This window comes from Anomalospiza imberbis, chromosome 15 (genome assembly GCF_031753505.1).
Source record: "Anomalospiza imberbis isolate Cuckoo-Finch-1a 21T00152 chromosome 15, ASM3175350v1, whole genome shotgun sequence".
Taxonomy (NCBI): Eukaryota; Metazoa; Chordata; class Aves; order Passeriformes; family Viduidae; genus Anomalospiza; species Anomalospiza imberbis.
The window spans coordinates 551,955-572,587 of NC_089695.1; the positions used below are offsets into that span (position 1 = coordinate 551,955).

General features: G+C 42.2%; 1 long non-coding RNA gene across 1 annotated transcript in view; it reads left to right on the forward strand.

Moving 5' to 3' along the window:
- The window catches only part of LOC137482848 (uncharacterized), a 110,627-nt gene that overhangs the window by 74,396 nt on the left and 15,598 nt on the right, over positions 1 to 20,633 (forward strand). Inside the window, exon 4 of the long non-coding RNA XR_011004246.1 lies at positions 617 to 698. This is a non-coding gene — a long non-coding RNA (uncharacterized lncRNA). The remainder of the gene's footprint in view (positions 1 to 616; positions 699 to 20,633) is intronic.

The following is a 20,633-nucleotide window of genomic DNA, read 5'->3' on the forward strand; positions in this document are numbered from 1 at the left end:
GAGAGTATTTTGGGTAAGTGAGATTTGAATTTAAGTCCCAGTTTATTACGGGACAGATCTCCATGTTGTGTTTAACTCATTTGCTTGATTCAAAATGTGAGGAACTCCATAAAGGAGAGAGAAGCAAGGTCTAAAATACATTTCTCATGTCAGCCTCTTCCCCTCTATAGCTCAGCTGCAGAGCCTGGGGCAGGTGGCTGTAGGATGTAGCAGTGTGGAGCTGCCTCAGGCAGCAGCAGCCCATCCGTCCGTCCATCTGTCTGTCTGTTTGTCTGTCTCTCTGTCCATCTGTCCACACAGTGCTGCCGTTGGTTGGCTGTTGGTTGGCAGGGCTGTGGCTGGGCTTCAACTCCACCCCAGAATGGAGTCAAACCATGGCAGAGCTGGGGCTGCATGGCCTGGAAGTTTGAAACCCTTCCTGTACATGTACATATATATATATATATATATATATATATATATATATATATGTAAATCCATTGAGTTAGTTTATCATTTAATTGCACTCTGTAATCAGCAAATGTCTGTGTGTGTGTTTCTTTCTTTCTTTTGGGAGTGAATCCATTGCTGTGTTCAGCTCTGATGAAAATCTGAATATTTTTCTGTTATTTTTTAGATCACAGCATTTAAGTGTTGATGGGTCATCTCCAAACAGAATTATTCTCTTCAGAGAAGCCAGTAAAGTGATCTGTACCTTGGTAGGTATTCATTAATGGTTCCTCTGCCGTGTAATCCTTTGCCTGGCTTGTGATGTAAAAGTCCTGTGAGTTGTTATTTCTGAGCAGGGATGGATCTGGGCAATCCACAGCAGGACTGTGAGGTGCTGCAGCCAGAGCCACCTTGGCAGTGCAGGGCTCAGGCCTCAGGAGCTCTCGTTCCCTGGCCTGGGGTTCACTCCTGTACCAGGGCTGCTCGTGCCACCTTTAACCCAGGGCTGCTCTGGCAGCTGCTGCTGTGTTCCAGCACAGATACACCCACTGCATGGTGCCTGATGCAGGCTGCTGATTGATAGATGTGGGATGATTTTATGGATTCAAATTATATTCCAGCACTTCCAAAACATAATAGGACCATAACAGCTCTACCCTAGAGCACTGTTAAAAGTGTTTATAATAAGTTGCTCCATTTTACTACTCCCACTTATGCCTGCAACTGCAACAGGTCTCTGACACTAGCAGTTGGTATTACACCCCAACTGACATTGCAGATGATTTTGCTTTCTCAATATTTAGAAAGGAACATTAACAAGTTTTTGTAGAGAAACCTCATTTGTGACCAGTTTGTCTAAACTGGAAAAGCCATTAATGGCTTGTTTCATTTAAAGAAAGGAAATTGGCCCATCAAAGTTGCTTTTACTGCATTCAGGCTGCTTTTTGGGTTTGGAAATTGTTTGTTACATGGCTTCCTTTATAAAAAACTTAAAATGTGATGTTGCATTTGATCTGTTGGACATGGAAACAGTATCTGTGCAATGCCTAAAGCACTTATTTGTAACAAAAAAAATTACACACAAGTAACTTTCAGTTTTTGCAAAATAATTTTTGTTTCCTTTGCAAATGTACTGTGTTGTAAGTGACCAAAATTTTACAGCTGTGTTCTTAAGTAAATTTGTTAAAATGATTAAGCAAAATAAAAAATAAGCTTTGAAAATGTGTGAAAGATAAAAGGCAAATCTTTAGATGATCTAAAAATATACAAACTGTAGTCATGATGATGATTCAGCCCTATTTGTTTTATGGTACCTGATCCCACTGCAATCATATTTTCCTGTTTAATTTTTTATTTTAATTTATTTCCATCAGCTTTCACCATCCTTTCTGCACTTAGGAAAAACATAACCATATTATTGGGCATCCATTCAGCTCAGTTGTTGGCATCAAGTTTCTAAACCTTGCTGAGTAAACCACACGAGTTGTTTTCAACCTGCTTCATTCCTAATTCATGCCTAAAAAATCCCCAAAAACCTTTGTAAAGAAACCTTCTGTTTTCAATTGCAGCTTTTATGGTGTGTATGCAGTTGATAAAATTCCCAGCCCTAAGGTATTGGTAGCTGTTACACATAAGGAACAGACAGCAATTTCTGACTCATGCTGGGATTTAATTGTGCAGAGTAAAAGGGAATCTGAGCCCAGTGCAGATCTAGGAGTAAAAACTGAGTAGTAGAGCCGTGAGGCCTGTGGGAGCTGTGTCCAAGGTCTGATTACCCTCTTTGCTAAATTATGGGAGAGATCCTTAGGAAAGTGTGGCATCTCCTCAGAGGTATGCACCACAGAAAAGGGGAAGTGAGCAGAGAATCACAGACTGGGCTGGGTTGGAGGGACCTGCTAAAGGTCACTGAGTACATCCCCTGCAATGGGCAGGGGTATCTTCAACCCCCAAGAGCTTCCTCCTGTGTTCTCGTCCATGTATTTCATAACTGCTTTCCTAGGGAAGGATGATATTTCACTCAGCACAGGTTTAAGAGGAGTACTATAATTAATCTCCTCCAGAAGAAACATTTTAAATCACCCATCAGCTAAAAGCAGAGAAAAAATGGAAATGTGGAAGAGAACCTCCCCCAGTGTCTGTGTGTAGGGTTTATTTTGCTTTAAAACACATGCATGTGGATATCAGGGTCCCACCAGTGATCCCTCTAGTACTTAGGTGTGATTTAAGAGGAACTGTTCAGGTTTTCTGTTGAGGGAGTGACTGCCAGGATTTATTCTGGGCAGAGCCCACTCATGAGCCCTGCCCATGTGGGAGCAGGGATTTCACAGGATGCAGCTGGCACAGCTGGCACAGCTGGATGGCACAGCCTGGCCATCACACTGCTGGGCTCTGGGCACTGGAGTGACGCCCCACTCAGCCCCATTTCACACTGCTCTGGGAAGGTTTCCCTGCCCACTGTAAATATTTCAAGATACTACAACTGATCAGCACTGAATAATGGCTGTTAGCATTTTTAGCTTTTGTCACCAAGTAGTAGTTTCTGAGATTTCTGTCCCAGTGTACAGAAAGATGTAACTTCTGGACATGTGCTTCATTAATAAAGTACTATCTTTTGAACTTACAAATTCCTATAAAGGTACTGATATATAGGAATTCTGCATTATTTTCCAAAGCCTTCCTGAAAATCTTAATAATTTTATTTTTAAGGAAAACTGTAATCCATAATACTCTATGATTTTTTTAAAGTGTATTTGTCTTTTAAGCCTGTGTAATCTTGGCAGACATCTGGGGAAAAACAAACAAGTAAACCAAGTCATGATCATAAAATTCACTTTGGGTTCTTGAACAATGTTTCCAGACCCTGAATTTTCCAATTCTGAAAAACGGTGTGATTCAAATAAAATAATAAACTCATACATGCCTTCCAATCCTGGGACTCAGTTTCCAAGTTTTCTCCTGTACCATTCTTCCAAGTAACTTAAAATCACAAAAATAGTTGCGATTCTCTCACTCAGCATGATTTTATGACTGAAGTATTAGGAAAAAAAAATAGAAGATGCACAGCAAATGTCAGGAGGTGACACCAGACAGAATATGCTCATTTATCTTACCAAGTCAGCCAGACCTCTTGTATGTGCCTGCAGCTTATGGTGAGCTCCTCAGAGCTGATCAGAGACACATTTTAACTCAAGAGAGATTTGACTGAAATTTATATGATAATAATTTCCTTTTTAGACTGGGAGAAACACAAGGTAATGGCATGAGGCGGGGGGGAGGAAATAGAAGCAAACATCTCCTTCTTTTCTCACACTGTCCTTTGAAGGAAGGCGTATCCTTTCAGTCTCTGTCTCAGTTAATCCACTGACTGAGAGGATTGCCATTAACTCTGCCCAGGTTCCTCTCATCCCTAGGAAGTTCTATTTTCCATCACTTGGAGCCCTGGCAAACCCCTGTATGAGCACCTGGCTTCCAGCTCTGGGGTCTCTCCCCTGTCCTCCCTGCCATGCCCTTGACACTGCCAGTTTCTGTCTCTGGCTCTGCAGGGAAAGACTTGATCCCTCTCTACAGACAGTGCAGCTCAGCCTGGCTGCTCCTTTTCCTGAGAAGAAGAGACCATAAAGCAATAAATGAAAATATGTTCATTGTATTGTGCTTCCATTGGTAAGTGATCTAAATTTGTTTTAGAACAGGATTTTTCCTCCTCTTTCATATGCAATGATATACAGAAAATGCATGTAAAGGTATTGTTTTCAGGAATTTCATTTGCACCAAAAGAAACAAAAAATTCTGGTTAAGCCCTAGGTCAGCTGGGAGTTTTCTTGCTATGTAAACCTACAGGTACATAAAAATGGGATCTGAGATACACCTCTGTCCAGTTAACACTTTGACGAGGAAGTAGTGGCTGAAGTGAGGTGCATCAGGTGATTCTTCACACCCACCGTGGTGATTGCTGACCTCATATGCATTCTTCCTGAGTCTGGACTACAACAATCAAGGCAGTTTTGGGTAACACAGAGATACTTCACACATGTGGCCTTCAGGTGATGCAAATCAGCTAAAATTTATATGTGGCTTTGTTCTGTGTGGGCTCTGTACTGTTGTGTGGAGGAAATAACTACAGAAGTGACTCTGAAACAAACATTGGTCATCCAGTGTGTTGCTTTCTTTTTATTTATCTTCAGTTTAACTCAGGTTTGTGATGTCTGTTTGTGTCTGAATGATCCCTCCATTTCATTTCTCTAAGAGCTGTAAGGTCTGTGCATGGGCTGAAGAGAGAAGGGGAAAAAAAAGGTAGAACTGTTTGGGAAGGGTGAACGTACACAAAAGGTTGTGAGTCTGAATGCTGAAATCTTTAATATTAGACTGGAGTAGAGACTCTTTTTTCCCTAGACTGGCATATAGTGATTTCATAAGTTTGAGTACAAAGCAGAAAACACCCCCAAATGCCTGTTTTTAAGATATGCAAGTGTGTTCAGCTGTCAGGGAGTAATATTCAAAAGATGAATTTTTCTGCAGTTTTGAAGGGGAGCACCTCGGTGAGTGCTGAGCTGTGCCACACTGATCCAGCTGTGTGCCTGGGGGAGTGCTGGTGTGTCCTCTCCTGCTGCTCATTTATCACTGATCCTGTGCTGCAGACAGCTCTGAGATGCCTTTGCTAATGTGATCTGCTCAGAAGACGGGAAGCCTGGCATAGGATGCACTTAGTCAGGCACTTATCCTTCTTGGGGCTCCACAGCTTCTTGGCAAGGGCTGTTGTGTCTTGTCCATTATGGCTGGAGCCGGTCTGAGGGTGCAATAGTTATTTAAAATAAACAGCAGAGAGGATTGAGAGGAGTTGGAATAGTGTAGTGTTCACCATTCTTCACCCCCAGTATATTTCACTTTTAATTCTCTATGTACAGGTCTCCTTGCCATGTGTTTTTGAACTCCCAGTGGTACAGGAATGATGTTTCGATGCATCTTGGCACCATCCATTTTTTGTTTTGTGGTTTCTTTACATTTTAGTAAACCTCTTCCCTTTCATTAGAAGAGGCTGACATAAAAATAATATTTTCAATATGCTGTTTTTATTTATCTACATTCTGTCATGATATACTTTGATGTAAGTTTTTAATTTTGCTTCAGCTTTCAGCTGCTGTAGCAGTTACTGCTAAGGGTCAGCAAGGAGGTTAGCCACAGTAGCACAAAACAATTTCCTGTGCTCACAGCTCAGGTAGCATTTGGATGTGGATTAAATTTTACCACATTTTCCAGTAGCCAGACACAATTATTTCTAATGAGCTTTAAATTGCTTCCAGAACATGTATTTCAAAACTTAGTGTGGTAATCCATTCAGTGTCAACTTCATAAGATAACGGGTCTTCTTCAAAATTTTGGTTTAACGGATTCTTGCAGTCTAACAGGTATTTCTCAGCAACAGCTGAGCTCGGCAGCGGCATGCTCAGTGCTCTGAGCTGCACTGCTGTGCCCTCCTCATTCCTGGAGTGGTGCTTCCACAATATACTGTGCTGCATTCCTAACTCGTGTTTCAGAATCGCCTTCTTTCAGCAAATTTATCTTGTTGCTGGACACACTCATTGTGCTGATTTGAGAGCTTTCCTGCACATTTTGTTGTTGTGGAAGCTTTTAAAAAATCACTTCTTGAAGCTCCCTCTCATCTTTATGATTCACATTTTCCTGTTTTTTCTGGGCACTTCTTTGCACTGCCCAGCATTCCGAATGCCTGGAAAGTGTAGCTCAAGCCATCTTTATGAGCAGTGGTGAATAATAAAAATAGGAAAGGGGAAAAGGCAAAAAACACTTTTTCTCTATAAATATGATACGTTCTCACAACCTTTGATTAATCTCACCAAAGTCTTTTTATATCTTCATTATTATCATCCAAAGCACTTATTGGTTTGAAATCTAGAGCGAGCCCTGCTGCAATGAACTCAGCCATAAGGAAATCATTCTGTGTTACAGCTTCTCCTGTAAAAGCAATGAAAGAGAAGAGCTGAAGGGAAATCTGTGTGTGCTGACATCTCCCACATCCAGGGGAGGGAGGGAAGGGGTGGCCATGGGTGCTGAGCCTGGAGATGTTCCCTGGAGCCCCAGCAGTCCAGACTGCGGTTGGCTGCCTTGGAACTTCCCTCTGCACAGATACCTTTTTATTCCAGCACCTTTGGTTGTACTGAGGAGTCTTTCAGTAATTAGCTCATTAAATTGGCAGCCAAATTCAAGCCTGCATTTCCTCTCCAGCAGTTTCACCAACATCTTTAAAAAACCCTTTCTTATTCCTATCAGAATTTCGTATCACCCCTGAGTCTCAGAGAGTTCATAATTTGTGTGAGTGACATTGCTGTGAAGTTCAGGGCAAAACTTTGGATTAAATGAAATTACTGAGAATTTTGGAAGCCAATGTATTTTAAGATAGTGAGATGCAATTTCTCCCACAGCAAGAAGAAATTGGTGCAAGTTGGATTTTTTCATTTGATTTTTAACTCAGTAGTAGCACTGGGACTTCAGTGATTAGTCTCTACAGAGGTTTTGTTTTGACAGGAGCTATGAATTTCAAACACAATTTTTGAATTAAACATGTCAAAGGTCATTTTTATGTTGATTTAATTTCTTTAAATGGTTTCTTTTAACAATAGGAGTTTATAAAATTGTATTTTGGTCTTCCACTACAGGGATTATAAATGTAAGCATATCCTCAGTAGCTGAGGAGTTGTTCTTGACCTGATTCCAAGTACCTCCGTAAATTAGTTTATGTTCAGTAGTATCCATCGTGTATAAAAATATTCCCCTGAAGCTCCTGCTAAATGTTACAAGTAGATAATTTTTTTTTTCTTTTACCTACTCAGGCCTGGCACTGCAGTTCATATTTTGTTCAATAAATGCTAAAACACTGCTCTGTCCTGGTGCCCTGATGGCGGCGGGAGCGGGGAGCAGCACCGCTGGTCCCTCACCACGGCTGCTCTCGGAATCGGCTGCTCCCACCCTTGAGCCCTTTGGAAATGGACCCATGAGCACAGACGGTTCTCCTTGGGCTCTGTCCACTTGCAAAAAGCAGCTTTTACTCTCACACGAGACCCAGGCTCCTCAGTGCCTCTGGGGAGGGACTGAGGGACTGAGCCCCGCCTTTCCCTGCTCATCAAGGGTTTTTAATTACAATTTGGGGTTTTTCTGAAGTAATGAACATGATGGAACATCAGCAGTTGAAGATACCTCCTAGAATTCATGTTCCCAGTCTAAGGGATTCCTCAGGTTTTCCAGCTTCTTTCCTCATCATCCATTTTTTACCTCAGCTTGCAGTTAATTTCCATATTAAGTACAAAATTGCAATCTTGACAACTACTGAGGTCTTTCATTGCTTTTTATACCAAGTAGTTGAAGGACCTGTGGCTGCAGGATGTCATGCTTTGACAGTCATCTACAAACTCAAGGCTCTTCCTTTCCTGGATCCAGAACTTTGCTTATTTCTGAAGCCAGGTATGTATTTGTGTTAGTGAAGTTGAGATTTTCAACAGAGAATTTAATAGTGGAGAAGAGCAGCTCAGGCTAATTTACAGTATTCTTATTTTCTGTCTTGTTTGTACCCTGAGAATTTTACTCTTCAACAGCATCTGCTTTCCCACTTGATCCCACAGACAGAGTTTTGTATTTAGATTTGTTTTTCCACAGAATTTGAAGTTCACTGATCTTTTCAATAACTAGACCAGGACTTGTCAAAGACATTAATTCTAATTAAGATTATCTGTCTGGGATGTATTAAATAGTTCACTGTAGGAAACTAAATTGAGTTTAATTTTTTGTAACTGTAATTTCTTAGTTATGTAAACTATTAAAATAAATTAATATCCAGGTACACTATAAGACTTTTTTCTTTATCTGCTATGCTTTACTTTTCAAAGAACTTTTAGATTCTGCTCCTGTGTAGTGTAACAGAAATTTAACACCATTTGGAGCTAGTTTCTATGCAGCAACAGTGTCTGGAATGGTATCTCTTCCCCAGTTACACTGTGTTCATGACTGTAGCATTTGGGATAGGAGAGGTGCTGCAGCGCCATTACAAATGTGAAAACCATTCTTGAATCTCATTCGTAAATTAGGTTTTGTTTAATTAGGAAGGCTTGATTTTGTGATTGTCTTTCCTAGCTAAATATTTGCTTTCCTCTTCCCTTACGTAATTCTAATTTACCATTCCAGCTTCTTACAGACCCCAGTTACTTTTTTAAAGCATATTCCCTGACCATATTCCCAGTCTTTTTTTTTTTTTTTTTTTTTTTGCATCTACGTTTCTTTTACACTCTAATGCATAAATTGCCTTGTACTTGCTAGAAGTGGTGACCAACACTAATGTTTTAAACAGTAGCTTGTGCCTTTCTACCCCTCCACTGGGTGACACCAAATGGGTGGTACTTCGGTGCATTAGGTGTTTCGAAACAATGTCCCTTTTGTTTTTTTAATTGCATGGTGTAAATTTGTCATTGCTGGTAACCAGTAGCATTAAGAGAAAGAACTGAAATGAGGCAGGGAGATGATTTGCAGGTGGGAATTTGCTTGGGTGGGAAGGAGAGCTGTGCAGAGGCTGACCCACTTTGAGGTTAGGCCTCAATATGTGTTAAACGATGCTCCATCTGTGCAATCTCAGGAAAGGTTTTAGGGCATTTTTTAATTGCCTACTATAAAATCACAACTGCATTGTCATAACATCCTCTCCCAGTGGGCAATGTTTAGGTTGTGAACAGGTAATGCCCAATTTGCTCAGTGCTCCTTGATCCAAGATGTCATCACAGCCAGGACAGCATGGAGAGCAGAGCCGAGTGTCTCATTGTGGGCTGTTGTGCTGTTCTTAATGGCAATCCTTTCAAAACACTACAGCTTTGTGGAATTTCCCCTGGTTAAAATTGCCAAGAATGATGAGTAGTAAACAAAGCCAAGTCTGGCACTTGGGTTCTGTGCAGGCCAGGCTTGTCCAGGTCACATCAGAGGGCTCAGTTGAGTCAGGCTGCTCGGTGGTGGGCGAGAGCTTTGGCTTTGCTGTGTTCTTGCACTGCTTTAGCTCACTTTCATTAATTGCCTCAGGTTTGAGAAAGACTGTCATGAAGACAAACTCCCTCTGGGGTGCTGTGAAGATGAGGATTAAATTGTTACAAGGTACTAAGAAAACTTGGTAATGTGACCTTTTGAGCACAGAAATCTGTACAGAGGATTGCACTGGTATCGACTGCACGGTGGATCCAAAAGTCATTACTGCTTGTTAATAGCAACAAAAATATTTAACACTTGCTGTTATTTTTATATTATAAACATGGAGTTGAATTTAAAAGACATTCCCATCTGTGACTGGTAAAACTGGTAAAAGAGGCTTTTGAAAAGGACATGTTTGCTTTCTGAGGAATACATTTAGGGTGTGTATACATCAGCAAGCAGCCTGAGACACCATTCCGGTAATGGATCAAAACTAAGTTTTGCTGAGGCATGAGAAACTATCAAACCATGTGTTGCAACTCTGTTCAGATTGAGGAATTCATGCTGATAGACCCAGTCATGGTCTGGCTGTACATCAGTGGCAGGGATTCAGAGCTTTTAGTTTTAATTTTGCACACTAATTGCTTAGTGGCTTTTAAACTCTAGTCATGATTTCTTAACAAATCTTTTACATATTTTGCAACTTTTACATCTTTCTTCTAAATAGTAATGAAAATAGATGCAAAAAATAAGTTTAGATAGTGTCATCAAAATATTTTAGATTTGCAGCTGCTTAAATAACCTTCCCTTCCCTTCCCTTCCCTTCCCTTCCCTTCCCTTCCCTTCCCTTCCCTTCCCTTCCCTTCCCTTCCCTTCCCTTCCCTTCCCTTCCCTTCCCTTCCCTTCCCTTCCCTTCCCTTCCCTTCCCTTCCCTTCCCTTCCCTTCCCTTCCCTTCCCTTCCCTTCCCTTCCCTTCCCTTCCCTTCCCTTCCCTTCCCTTCCCTTCCCTTCCCTTCCCTTCCCTTCCCTTCCCTTCCCTTCCCTTCCCTTCCCTTCCCTTCCTTTCCTTTCCTTTCCTTTCCTTTCCTTTCCTTTCCTTTCCTTTCCATCCTTCCTTTCCTTCCTTCCTTCCTTCCAAGATGTATTCAGACCCTCTCTCATGGGACTTTGTCAAAAGATCAGGTTCATCTGCTGAAACTCAAGGGCATTTCCGTCTGTTTCTTTCTCTCCACTCAAATCTGCCTTGTGTGGAAATTATGTCAGCTTTGGCGTCTTCAATTGAACAGGGACGACCACTTTGACAATGTATTTCAGGCCTGTGTCAAAATGCTGCTTTCAGTATCCCACAGTGACCTGCTAGTAAGCAATTACTCATCTTGGGAGTCTTTATGTGAAATATGAAATACCACCACAGGCTTTGTACTAGTATAATGAGAGGGATCTAGGACAGCTGAAATGCAGTTTTAAGTTCACTTACTTGACTTCATTTATATAGTGACATCTGAAATACAGGTATGACTGAAGTGCCATGTGAAACAGGAGCTTGTTGAGAACTCTCACTAGGCTTGTAAAAGAGAGAAATGCATTTTTTTCCCCTTTCTATACTTGCAAACCCATTTGTTTCCTGCATGCACTGTAAAGCATCCTCATATATCCAGCTACTCTGCAATTAGTTACAATCTGTAAATTGTCACTGCATTGTGTATTTCCCATAAACTGGAAAACTTTAAAATTAAAGTACACCATGTTCCCACTTCTCAACAGAAAAACAGCAGATCTTGCATAATATCAGCCTGAATTCAAACTGTGACTTTTTCTTTGTGGCACTTTTGTTCAGAGCTGTCCTTGTCTTGCAGGATGGGACAAATCTGGGGTAGTTAAAGATGGTAACACCCAGGTTTATTTTTGCCACATAAAGGAGGTCCATGGAAGTGGAAAGTTGCTCTCAGTTAAGTCAGTGTATCATCTGTATAGTCAAACATGCCTAATGGGCACATTCCCATATATCCAACGCTTAATTCCCTAAACAAGAATCCTTAAGAGGAAGATGATGGTTGGATTGGGCTGGTGTGCTCAAGCAGGGACCATTGCCAGCACACAGCCTGTTAAAGGAGCTCACTTAGGCACCAAACAAGTCTCTCTTTGAGGAGGTTTGGGTTGTGATAAATCTTGGTCAGGTTTCCTGCAGAAGGCAAGATACACCTGAAGTCCTGGACAGAACCATCCCACTCTTCCTGGACTGGGAGCTGTGGCAGATGACAAAGCACTCGAGTGGGTTTGGAACATCCTGAGGTTGTTATTTTAAACTTATAGCAAGTTATATCCAATGGTAAATTTGAAAAGTTGAAATATACTGAAGACAAGAAAATATTTTGTCTTTCAAAATATTCTGTTTTATTGGTTAGTTTAGAATTTATCATGTCATCAAATCTGTAAGATCATTCTTCTGTCATTTGTAATATTGTTAATATTAGTCAATGGTGGTATCAGTATTTTCTATGAATGTGTACTCCTTTTTTCAGTAATATCCAAAAGTAAGCGGCTCTTATAACTCATTTTTTGGAGTGTCTGACCCAGGATCATGTGACTTCCATTACCTGTTTAGAAGTCACATCCTAATCTGTTTTCTGACCTCAGTATCTGAAGGACTCACTGCAGTAGGTAGGAATTGCTTTCACTTGGCTAAAGAAAGAATTTAAATATTTAGATAGTTCAGGGTTTCAAGGCATCACATTCATGTGTATCCTCAAAAAAAATAATGTAAGGGACAATGAAAGGTGATGAATTTTTGATGTTTGGAATTTGGAAGACACTTGGATTTTGAATAGCCAAAGAATGTGACTCTTGGTTACTAGATAAATTCTTTTAAACATGTAGATTTTTACAGAGAGTGTTTTTATACAAGCCCGAATTTTCTAATTTATTAATGAGCCTCTCCTGGAATCGTACTGAAAACTCATGCATTTGTTATACAGAAGAAAAATATTAATGTGTGTACAGGTATCTGTGGGGCTTTGTTTTATTTGATCAGCATTGCTGTTGTGTAAATAATGCTTGTTCTGCACAGCTGTGATGTGATTTGAGGAATGTAAAGGTATCTGCCCATGGAAAAAAGAAACCAGTTACTCAGTACTTCCTGAAAACACTTCAGGGGAGAATCAGAGCCACAGAAGCACACCTGGAGTATGATAAAAGCACAGCATCTGATTGCAGTTCACTGAATTCGCTTGCACTGTTTAATTAATGCTTTTGAACCAGATGACTGTCCAATATTTGGCGTTTGGGCTGGGGAGTGCTAGTCTAAAGTAATTTGGAATATGGAGAAGGAGATTTTGGAGGAAGAATAAATAAATCATGCAGTTACATTCTGGTCACCTTGGAATAGCCTGCAGTTTCTGACAGGGAAGCTGCTCAAAATCTTCAGTCACATCTCTTGATTAGGGGAGTTCTTGCGGGAAGGACCAGGAGCCCACACCATGAGCATGTGTAGGTGTGGCTCTGCAGGAGCTGTGGCTGCTCCTCCTGCCCAGGGCCCGCAGGAGGGCAGGGAGGCACCGAGGAGTTCTCCCTCTGCTAAATCAACACGGCCAGCTCTTCGGGAGGGGATCCTCTGCTAAATCAACACGGCCAGCTCTTCGGGAGGGGATCCTCTGCTAAATCAACACGGCCAGCTCTTCGGGAGGGGATCCTCTGCTAAATCAACACGGCCAGCTCTTCGGGAGGGGATCCTCTGCTAAATAAACACGGCCAGCTCTTCGGGAGGGGAGCACTCTGAGGGGGAACAGGCAGGGAAGGGCTGAGCAGCAGCAGCATGAGGAGCATTCGGGTCATTCTGCTGTATAACAAAATCCATCTCCCTGATATTCTGAGTGCTTTGTCACAGTGGTGATGGCACGGTGCCTCCTGCCCATGGCTGCAGGTGGGTATTCTACCTGAACCTGACCTTGGCCAGTTCAGCAAGCCCTGAGCTGGGCTCTGCTACCCTCTACACCTCTTCCTTGGGAGACACTGGTTATGCTCATTGTTGCAGTTCATTTCTATAATTCACTAGCATACCATCTCTAGCATCATATCTCTTTGAAAAGCAATTGGAACTAATGTAAAAGGGAGAGAAGAAAATGTAAAAGCTAAATAAGCTTCAGCTTTCAGGTGTTCTGTTAATTTTTCCCTCTCAAAAAGTGTTGATCTCTCACTCAAGGCAGGTCGAGGACTAAGAAAATTATGTCTTTCCAGTTTTAACTTCAAGTTTTTGTGGTTTAGGCATGTGGGAGTTTAATTATGAAAAAGTATTGATTTTTTTTTTTTTTTTAGGAACACCTTAGAAAACTTATATTCTGTAGAATGCCTAATATTCTGCTTAGAAAATAACAAAAAAAGTGTGAACAGCTCACTTTTTTTTCATAGAGCCTAGATTTGCTTATCCAATGCTCTCCTTCAGTTCCTCTTAATGTCCTTACAGCACCAAAAATAAATACAAACCTACAAGGCCAAAACACTGTGGAGTCTCCATCCTTGGAGATATTCCCAGATACTGGAAAAAGTCCTGAGGAACCTGTCTAGTGCTGACCCTGGTTTTAACAGGAGGTTGGATGGACAATGGTCCTATTTGGTTTCTGCCTCCATCTTTAGGATCCCGCTGGTCACTTTCACTTGTTTTCGTGTTAGCTCCCCAAGACATGTTTTGGTTGTGTCCACACGCCTGTGCTTACTTCCCATGATTAGTCAGCTGAAAAAGGCTTCATTTTTTTAAAATTTCCATGTTGCAGTGACAAACTGATTATTTTTCCTTAATATCATGTATCAGGAATTAATATTCAAGTCGGCCATCAAATTCTTCATTTGTGTTAAAGAAATGTTATTTTCCATACTGCTGTAATGATATGTCCAGAAGTACTACTGGACAGTTTATAGCTCTTAATGTTGATTAGATTTTAATAATCTGAATAGTCTCACCTGTCATAAATTTCCTAAATATTTTATCCCTTTTAAAATGTTGATATTTGGGACATTATCAATTATCAGACAGTGAAATATAGATTTACTTCTTCTGTGTTATTTGGCCACATACAACCTTGTGAGTAGATCCAAGCATTGCCTTTTCACTGAATTGTATCAGTGCCACAAGAACATCTCAGAATAGCAGGGCTCAAGGCTATAAGCCTTGTGAGGGGGAATTGTGTTTTAAACTGATTAGAACATACAAGTCATTTTCAGAAATGTTTATAAAAATTAAATAGCTGTCTTTTTATTTTAAAAATTATATACAAGGAGATCACGTCTCTTTCACAGAAAAAAGTGACATTTTTCTCCATTCTTTTTATGTATGTGAAACCTTTGAGACTATCATTGCTGTCAGCTGTTGGAAAAAACATTCCCCAAATTCTTTTTCCTGAGTAGTGTTCATTCTGGTGCGGAGTAAATACCTTTCTTGATTCCTCACTTTATAAGGAATATGTATCCCTTCTGAAGCACCTCACTGCAAATCAACCGTAATGGAAGCACCTCATCGGAGCTTTTATTGGGAGGATAAACACTCCAGCAGTTCCCTTCCAAAGTGTTTACCTGGCTTTTTCACAGCTGACTCAGTGGATCAGAGCCTTTTAAGGCATTCTGCCTGGCATTTTGTCACTAATCTCTGCAAAGCTTTTCTAATTCTCATATGATTAATAGTATAGGATGCTATTCATTGAGGAAAAAGTAAAACATTTTTTTCTGTCTTGCTGCCTAATTTAGATGTTAAATTGCTACATCCATTTATTTTCCAGGTTTAGTCTCAAAGGCAAATAATGCCAGTATTGAACTACAAGCAGCTGATGGACAAAGATAATACTACTTAACTCCCTCTCCTTGCCAAACCAAAATCTTTTAATCTGCAGACATTCAGCAATGTCATTAAACTACTGAAAAACAATTTCCTTACAGCAGGTTCTTGTCATATTGCTGAGACCAAAAGGCATTGTTAAGTCCTCTGGGGTCTTGATGTCTCTTCTAAAACAATATAACCCATTCTAAGATACATGCTCAACTTGCAATTGAATGAGCTGATGGCTGATTGGAATTGCATCCATGAGGCAAAACCACACAGATAACAGAGAACTGCAGGTAAGGCCCCAAATCTGAAATGAACACCTGCTAGCAAAGCAGAAAGCCAAGGACTGGTGACTGGTGGCACAGTTGCCATCTGTGTCCTTTGCCCACCCCCAGCCCCTACCTGGGAGGTGCAGAGGGCTCAGTTTGCCTGACAAAGCTGCTGAGTGCTCCTGTTCCCTGCTGGCACACCCAGAGCTGGAGGTGGTGTTTGTGTAACCAGGACCTGCTCACTTCGTGATCCACATGGTTTGTACACAGGGCATGGAGCTGAGTGGACCAGAACTGAGAAGTGTGGTTTGACTGCATTTTTTCTGATTATACTAAGATTTTTCTCTGTTTCCTTTATAATTATATCTTTATTCTGTCTTCTCACCCATTTTTCTGGCCATAGCCTAGAGCTGGTAGCTCCTCATTGCTCCTGTTTGTTCTATTTATTTGGTTGTCTTGTCTCACTAAGATTTAGTGAGAACACTGTTCTGCAAAGCACAGGGTTCCACATGCCCAAAAGAGTCATTCAAGGGAGTTTGCTTGACACTCCCTGTCTGCAATCAAAAGGAAAAATGAGCATAGGGAAGCATATTTGATATATAGTTATGGGCAAATTTAAGTATCTCTTAACACTCCTATCAGATTCTCATGAGCAAATGATAGCATAGACCTGTCTGCTGTCCTGCTAAAATCACTTACTGTCGAGTGTAAAATACCTACTTGCACAGTATCAGCATGTTTAAAACTACTGCTGTGTTGTAAAGTGATGATAGTGATTTACTTTGTATTATTCAATTTAAAAAGAAATAGAGTTAAGCACTGGTTAGGAAATACAGCAGAGCCCGCCTATGAAATATGTATTTTCAAATCTCTTACTTGTTGTTATTGATGGTGATTCAATTCCACCATGAATTGCATTTCTAGTTTATATGCAGGACTGTTTTGGTTGGGAATAAGAGAGTGCCAGGTTCTGCGGCCTTGGCTTTGTCAGCACTCGCAGCTTTGAACTCAGCTCTGTTCCAGCAATGTCCTGCCCTCTCGCCTCATTGAGTTCAGCCCCCAGAAGCTCATGGGTTCTGTGGAGACAGAGCTGAGAGGCTCCAGCTCATTTTTGTGAGCTGTTAGGTGACTCCCAGCTCCTGCTGCTGAGCCAGCTGGTTGCTTTGGAAGATCAAGCCTTAGGAGACCACTTCTTCTCTGGCTGTAAAGTCCCTTTAGTGTTCTCTCCAAAACACCCTTAGCAAGATGCTGTTAGGATTTAGATGGTGAAGGGTTAATAGTGTCAGCACAGAGCTCAAGGAGTTAAATAGACACAGATCAAAATACTCCAGTGTCTAGAGGGATGTGTTTAAATGAATACTGCAGGGTTGGCAGGCCTCCAAATTAGCATAGCTTAAAGAATTCAAGGTACATTTAATTGGATCCTTCTAATCCCTTTTCCCTTACAATGAGCATTTTAACAGTTTAATTCCTTTTGCAACCCCCACATCCCTTACTCCAGTGGCCCATCTAAAATAAATACTGTGAACTATAAAAGGCCTAGAGAAGTTCTTGCTGAAGCTAGTGGCAACAGGATGGAGCCCTCAACATTCCACTCATCAGATGGGATGTCTGGAATTGCAGAGGGTATCAGGGCTAAGCTTGGCACCCAGCACGTTCAGCTGCTGCCTGCACAAGGAGCTTCAGGGGCTGTGTTGGGATGGAGTCGGCAGCTGTGGAATGAGTGGTTACAGGATAGGAGCTGGTGGCAGCACAGGGGGCTGTGTCCAGGTGTCCAGGGAGTCCCTTGGGTGCCAGGTCAAGGAGGTGGCAGCTGGGCAGGGGAAGGTGCCCCACTGTTTGCCAGAGCAAGACAAGGGAAGAGTGCATGAGAACCACCAGCCAGGACACTGCTTTTAATGTATTTAATACACTTTAACCCACTTTAATTACTAGTTAATAAGTGAACAGACTAACTGGCTGTTTATGATGACCTTTTTACTGCCTTTAATGGCCCTTGTTCAGTGTTTGGCACCTGACATGGGTTATAAGCTCCTTGGGGCTGAGAAACACTGGGAAACCCTTCTTGAGGAAAGCCTGGACAACAGCTCTATTGGGTTTAACCTTGTCTTCTCAGTAGGCAGATCAAACCAGAATTTTAGTTTCCAGGAATCTGCAGTCTTTTGAATGTGAAACTGAATACTAGTAAAATGTCAGCCCTCATCCTGCCAGAGGGACCACAGTGTCCACACAGTGCTGAGTGAGGCTTGCTGCAGTTAGAGCATCCTTAACATAGATAACCCACGACATGGTAAAACATGAATAACCAGTTCCCCAACAGCAAAGGGGCCTTAGTGAAAGCAGTCTTCAAAGCTGCTCAGCCCCTGTGCCAAAACCAGATTGGTGATTTATCATCTAGCCTAATGTCAAATAGATTAAAGTTTGAGCTCTTGAAGTACTGTGAAGTGTCATTTTAGTTATTTTTTATGGAAACAATTACAAAACTGTTTCATTTTTTACATGGATACAATTATCTCCTCCAGATGTTGTGCTACTTTAGACTACATTGTCACCTGCTTCTTCGGGCACCTAGCTAAAGAAGACAGGAACACTCTCAGAGGTAGAGACATTTCACAGGTGGACAGAGATCGCTCCACTTCATGCAGCAGAACCCAGAAGTTCTACAGCAGGTGAATTCACAGTCTTTTCTATGGGGTATTACTATGTTTCTGAATTCTCCTGGATTTTGGGGTACTCAACACCAGGTAGCAGTGGCTATTTAGTGACAGAACAAATCTTCCCATTCTGGGATGCAACCCTGAGTAGCTTCAGCTGTGTTCTCATGACAACCAAGGACTGAAGTTATTTTTTGTCACACTGAACAGTGTAGGCTCTGTACTTGCCTATACAGCATCTTACAACTGGGTGTTTCATTTTTGCTGATAAAAATATGCATGTGAGATCATCAATACATTTCTGTGGACAAATGGGAAGAAAAGGCTCTAAAGTATTTTAGGAGGAAGAAGAACAAATTCTAGAATTGAACTACACATTTTGGTAATGAAATGTGTAAATGGAATGTCTGTATGCTGTCAAGTTTGAATATTTTATTTTGCAGTAAATGACTCACTGGGATTTTTTTCTATTAAAGGTAAATACAATAGAAATTAAATCTCATGCTTCTGAAAAGGAAGTGGCCTCTGTAGTGCTTAGGAGAGATTGCCCCTTCTCAACTCCCTCAGGTTTTCACAGCCCAAGTGCATTACAGAGAGACCAAGATGTTCATAGCTACAGATCTCCATGTTTGCTCCATGACATATGCCCTTAAATTCTCATTAAACTATTTGAAAATGCTTATTTACAGGAATCTAATGCAGTGGCAGAGCTGCCATTTAAAGAGGTGTGTTTCACAGGTCAGGAGGCTTTTAATGAAAACAGAAATTAACTAAATGCAAATGATGAATGTGGTCATTTGTGTTTCCCTGCTAGCTGGGTGTCATTTGTAAAAAGCCTGGCATACAGTCACCAGTTGCTGTTGACATTTGCTTGCTGTTCTAATTGAAGGTGAAAAGGAACTAATGGTAGCTAATATAATCCTGGCACTGTATTCTGAGAATATTAATGGTGTTTATTATTGACATCATTACCAGAATAGGACGATTCCCTTGTCATATTACAGGTTCTTGTGTTTTACACGCCTGACAGGGGTTTCCTGGAAGCAGCAGTCAGCGTTTGGGGCTGTTGAATTGCTCCAGACTGCACCTCACGTGCAGTGATTGAAGGGGCAGAGCAGCAGGCTGGGCTCCGGGCTGCCGTCCATTTGAGGCAATCCTGATGTAATACTTTGTCTGTTAATATGCAGTAATCTTTCACTTTACAGCGTATGACTAGGCAGCAATTTGTCTTTATTAACTTCAGATTCTGCGGAATACGTTATATTTATTTTGAATGCAGGCTTTCACATACTCTTTTAAATATTAATGGCTGGTCTCCAGCAGTCAGCATAAATATGATTTGCATTAGCACTAGTCATATCATATTGAGTGCCTTTGATGTCAACTATTCAGGGTACTAATATCTGACATCATCTCCCGAGGTCACTGACAACTTTGACCTTTATTCTCATGCACAGTTTCTGTAGTCTCAGAAGCTCTTTTGAATTGATTTGAAATTTTGACTCTTCCCTTTATGAGGCAGTAAAATTGATAATTATTCAGATGGGAACTGAGCACTGAGCAAAAAATCAATTCCACCCGCTCTCTGCTGCGTATAAAATTACTTCTGAGTCTGCCGGACTGAACGGATGGCCAAGGTAAAAGCAGCAGGCAGGAATAGTGGAGAGGATTAGCTGGACGAAACTAATAGCCTAAAGGGATGGCTTTGGAGATGAGGGAGTGTGTCGGTTGGGGGTTATTATTAGCAATGATGGGACTCATTGATCATATGTTTACATCAGGTTTCCATTGGGTTATAAATCAGCCCTGAATAGAAGCGGAACCCAGGGCCTGGTGCGCTACCGGGGGCACGGCGTATTAGATTATTCTCACTTTCACACTCGGATGAAAAGTGAGACATTGATTATTCATTGGCTGGCCATTAAACACTGGGTTTATAGACGATTTGACTATCATGGAAGCTAATGAACAAGATTGCTGCTTCCTAACCAGTGGTTTCAGTTTTCAGGACATCTGTTTGGTCTCAGTAATGCATAACCCTGTTAAGGAGCGGGTCCCAGACGCTTAACGGCGCTGAAAACCTGCGGCCTGCTGGCAAACCGTGCTCCACTTTGGGGGTTTGGCAGCACGGTACCTGCGCCGCTGCCGCGCTCCCTGCACAGTTCCGAGCCGGGACTCGGGGTGCCGTGAGGCTCCGGCGGCAGCCGGACAATGACCCGGCCCCGCTCGGGCCCCGCAGCGCCGCGTGTGCCCCGGGCCGGGGGGGGATCTCGGGCAGCGCCGGCGCCGCGCCCCCGCCCAGCGCGCCCGGGGCGGGGCAGCGGCTCCGCCGGCCCGGCCCGGCCCGGCCCGGCCCGGGGGCCGGGGCCGAGCGGCCGCCGCGCCGGAGGAGAAGGCGGCGGGCGGTAGGTGCGGGCCGCGCCCGCGGGCGGCGGGAGGGGCCGGGGCTGGGTAGGAGCGGCTCTGCGAAGCCGGGGCCCTCCCGCAGCAGGAACCGCCGCCCGCCCGCCAGCCCGGCCG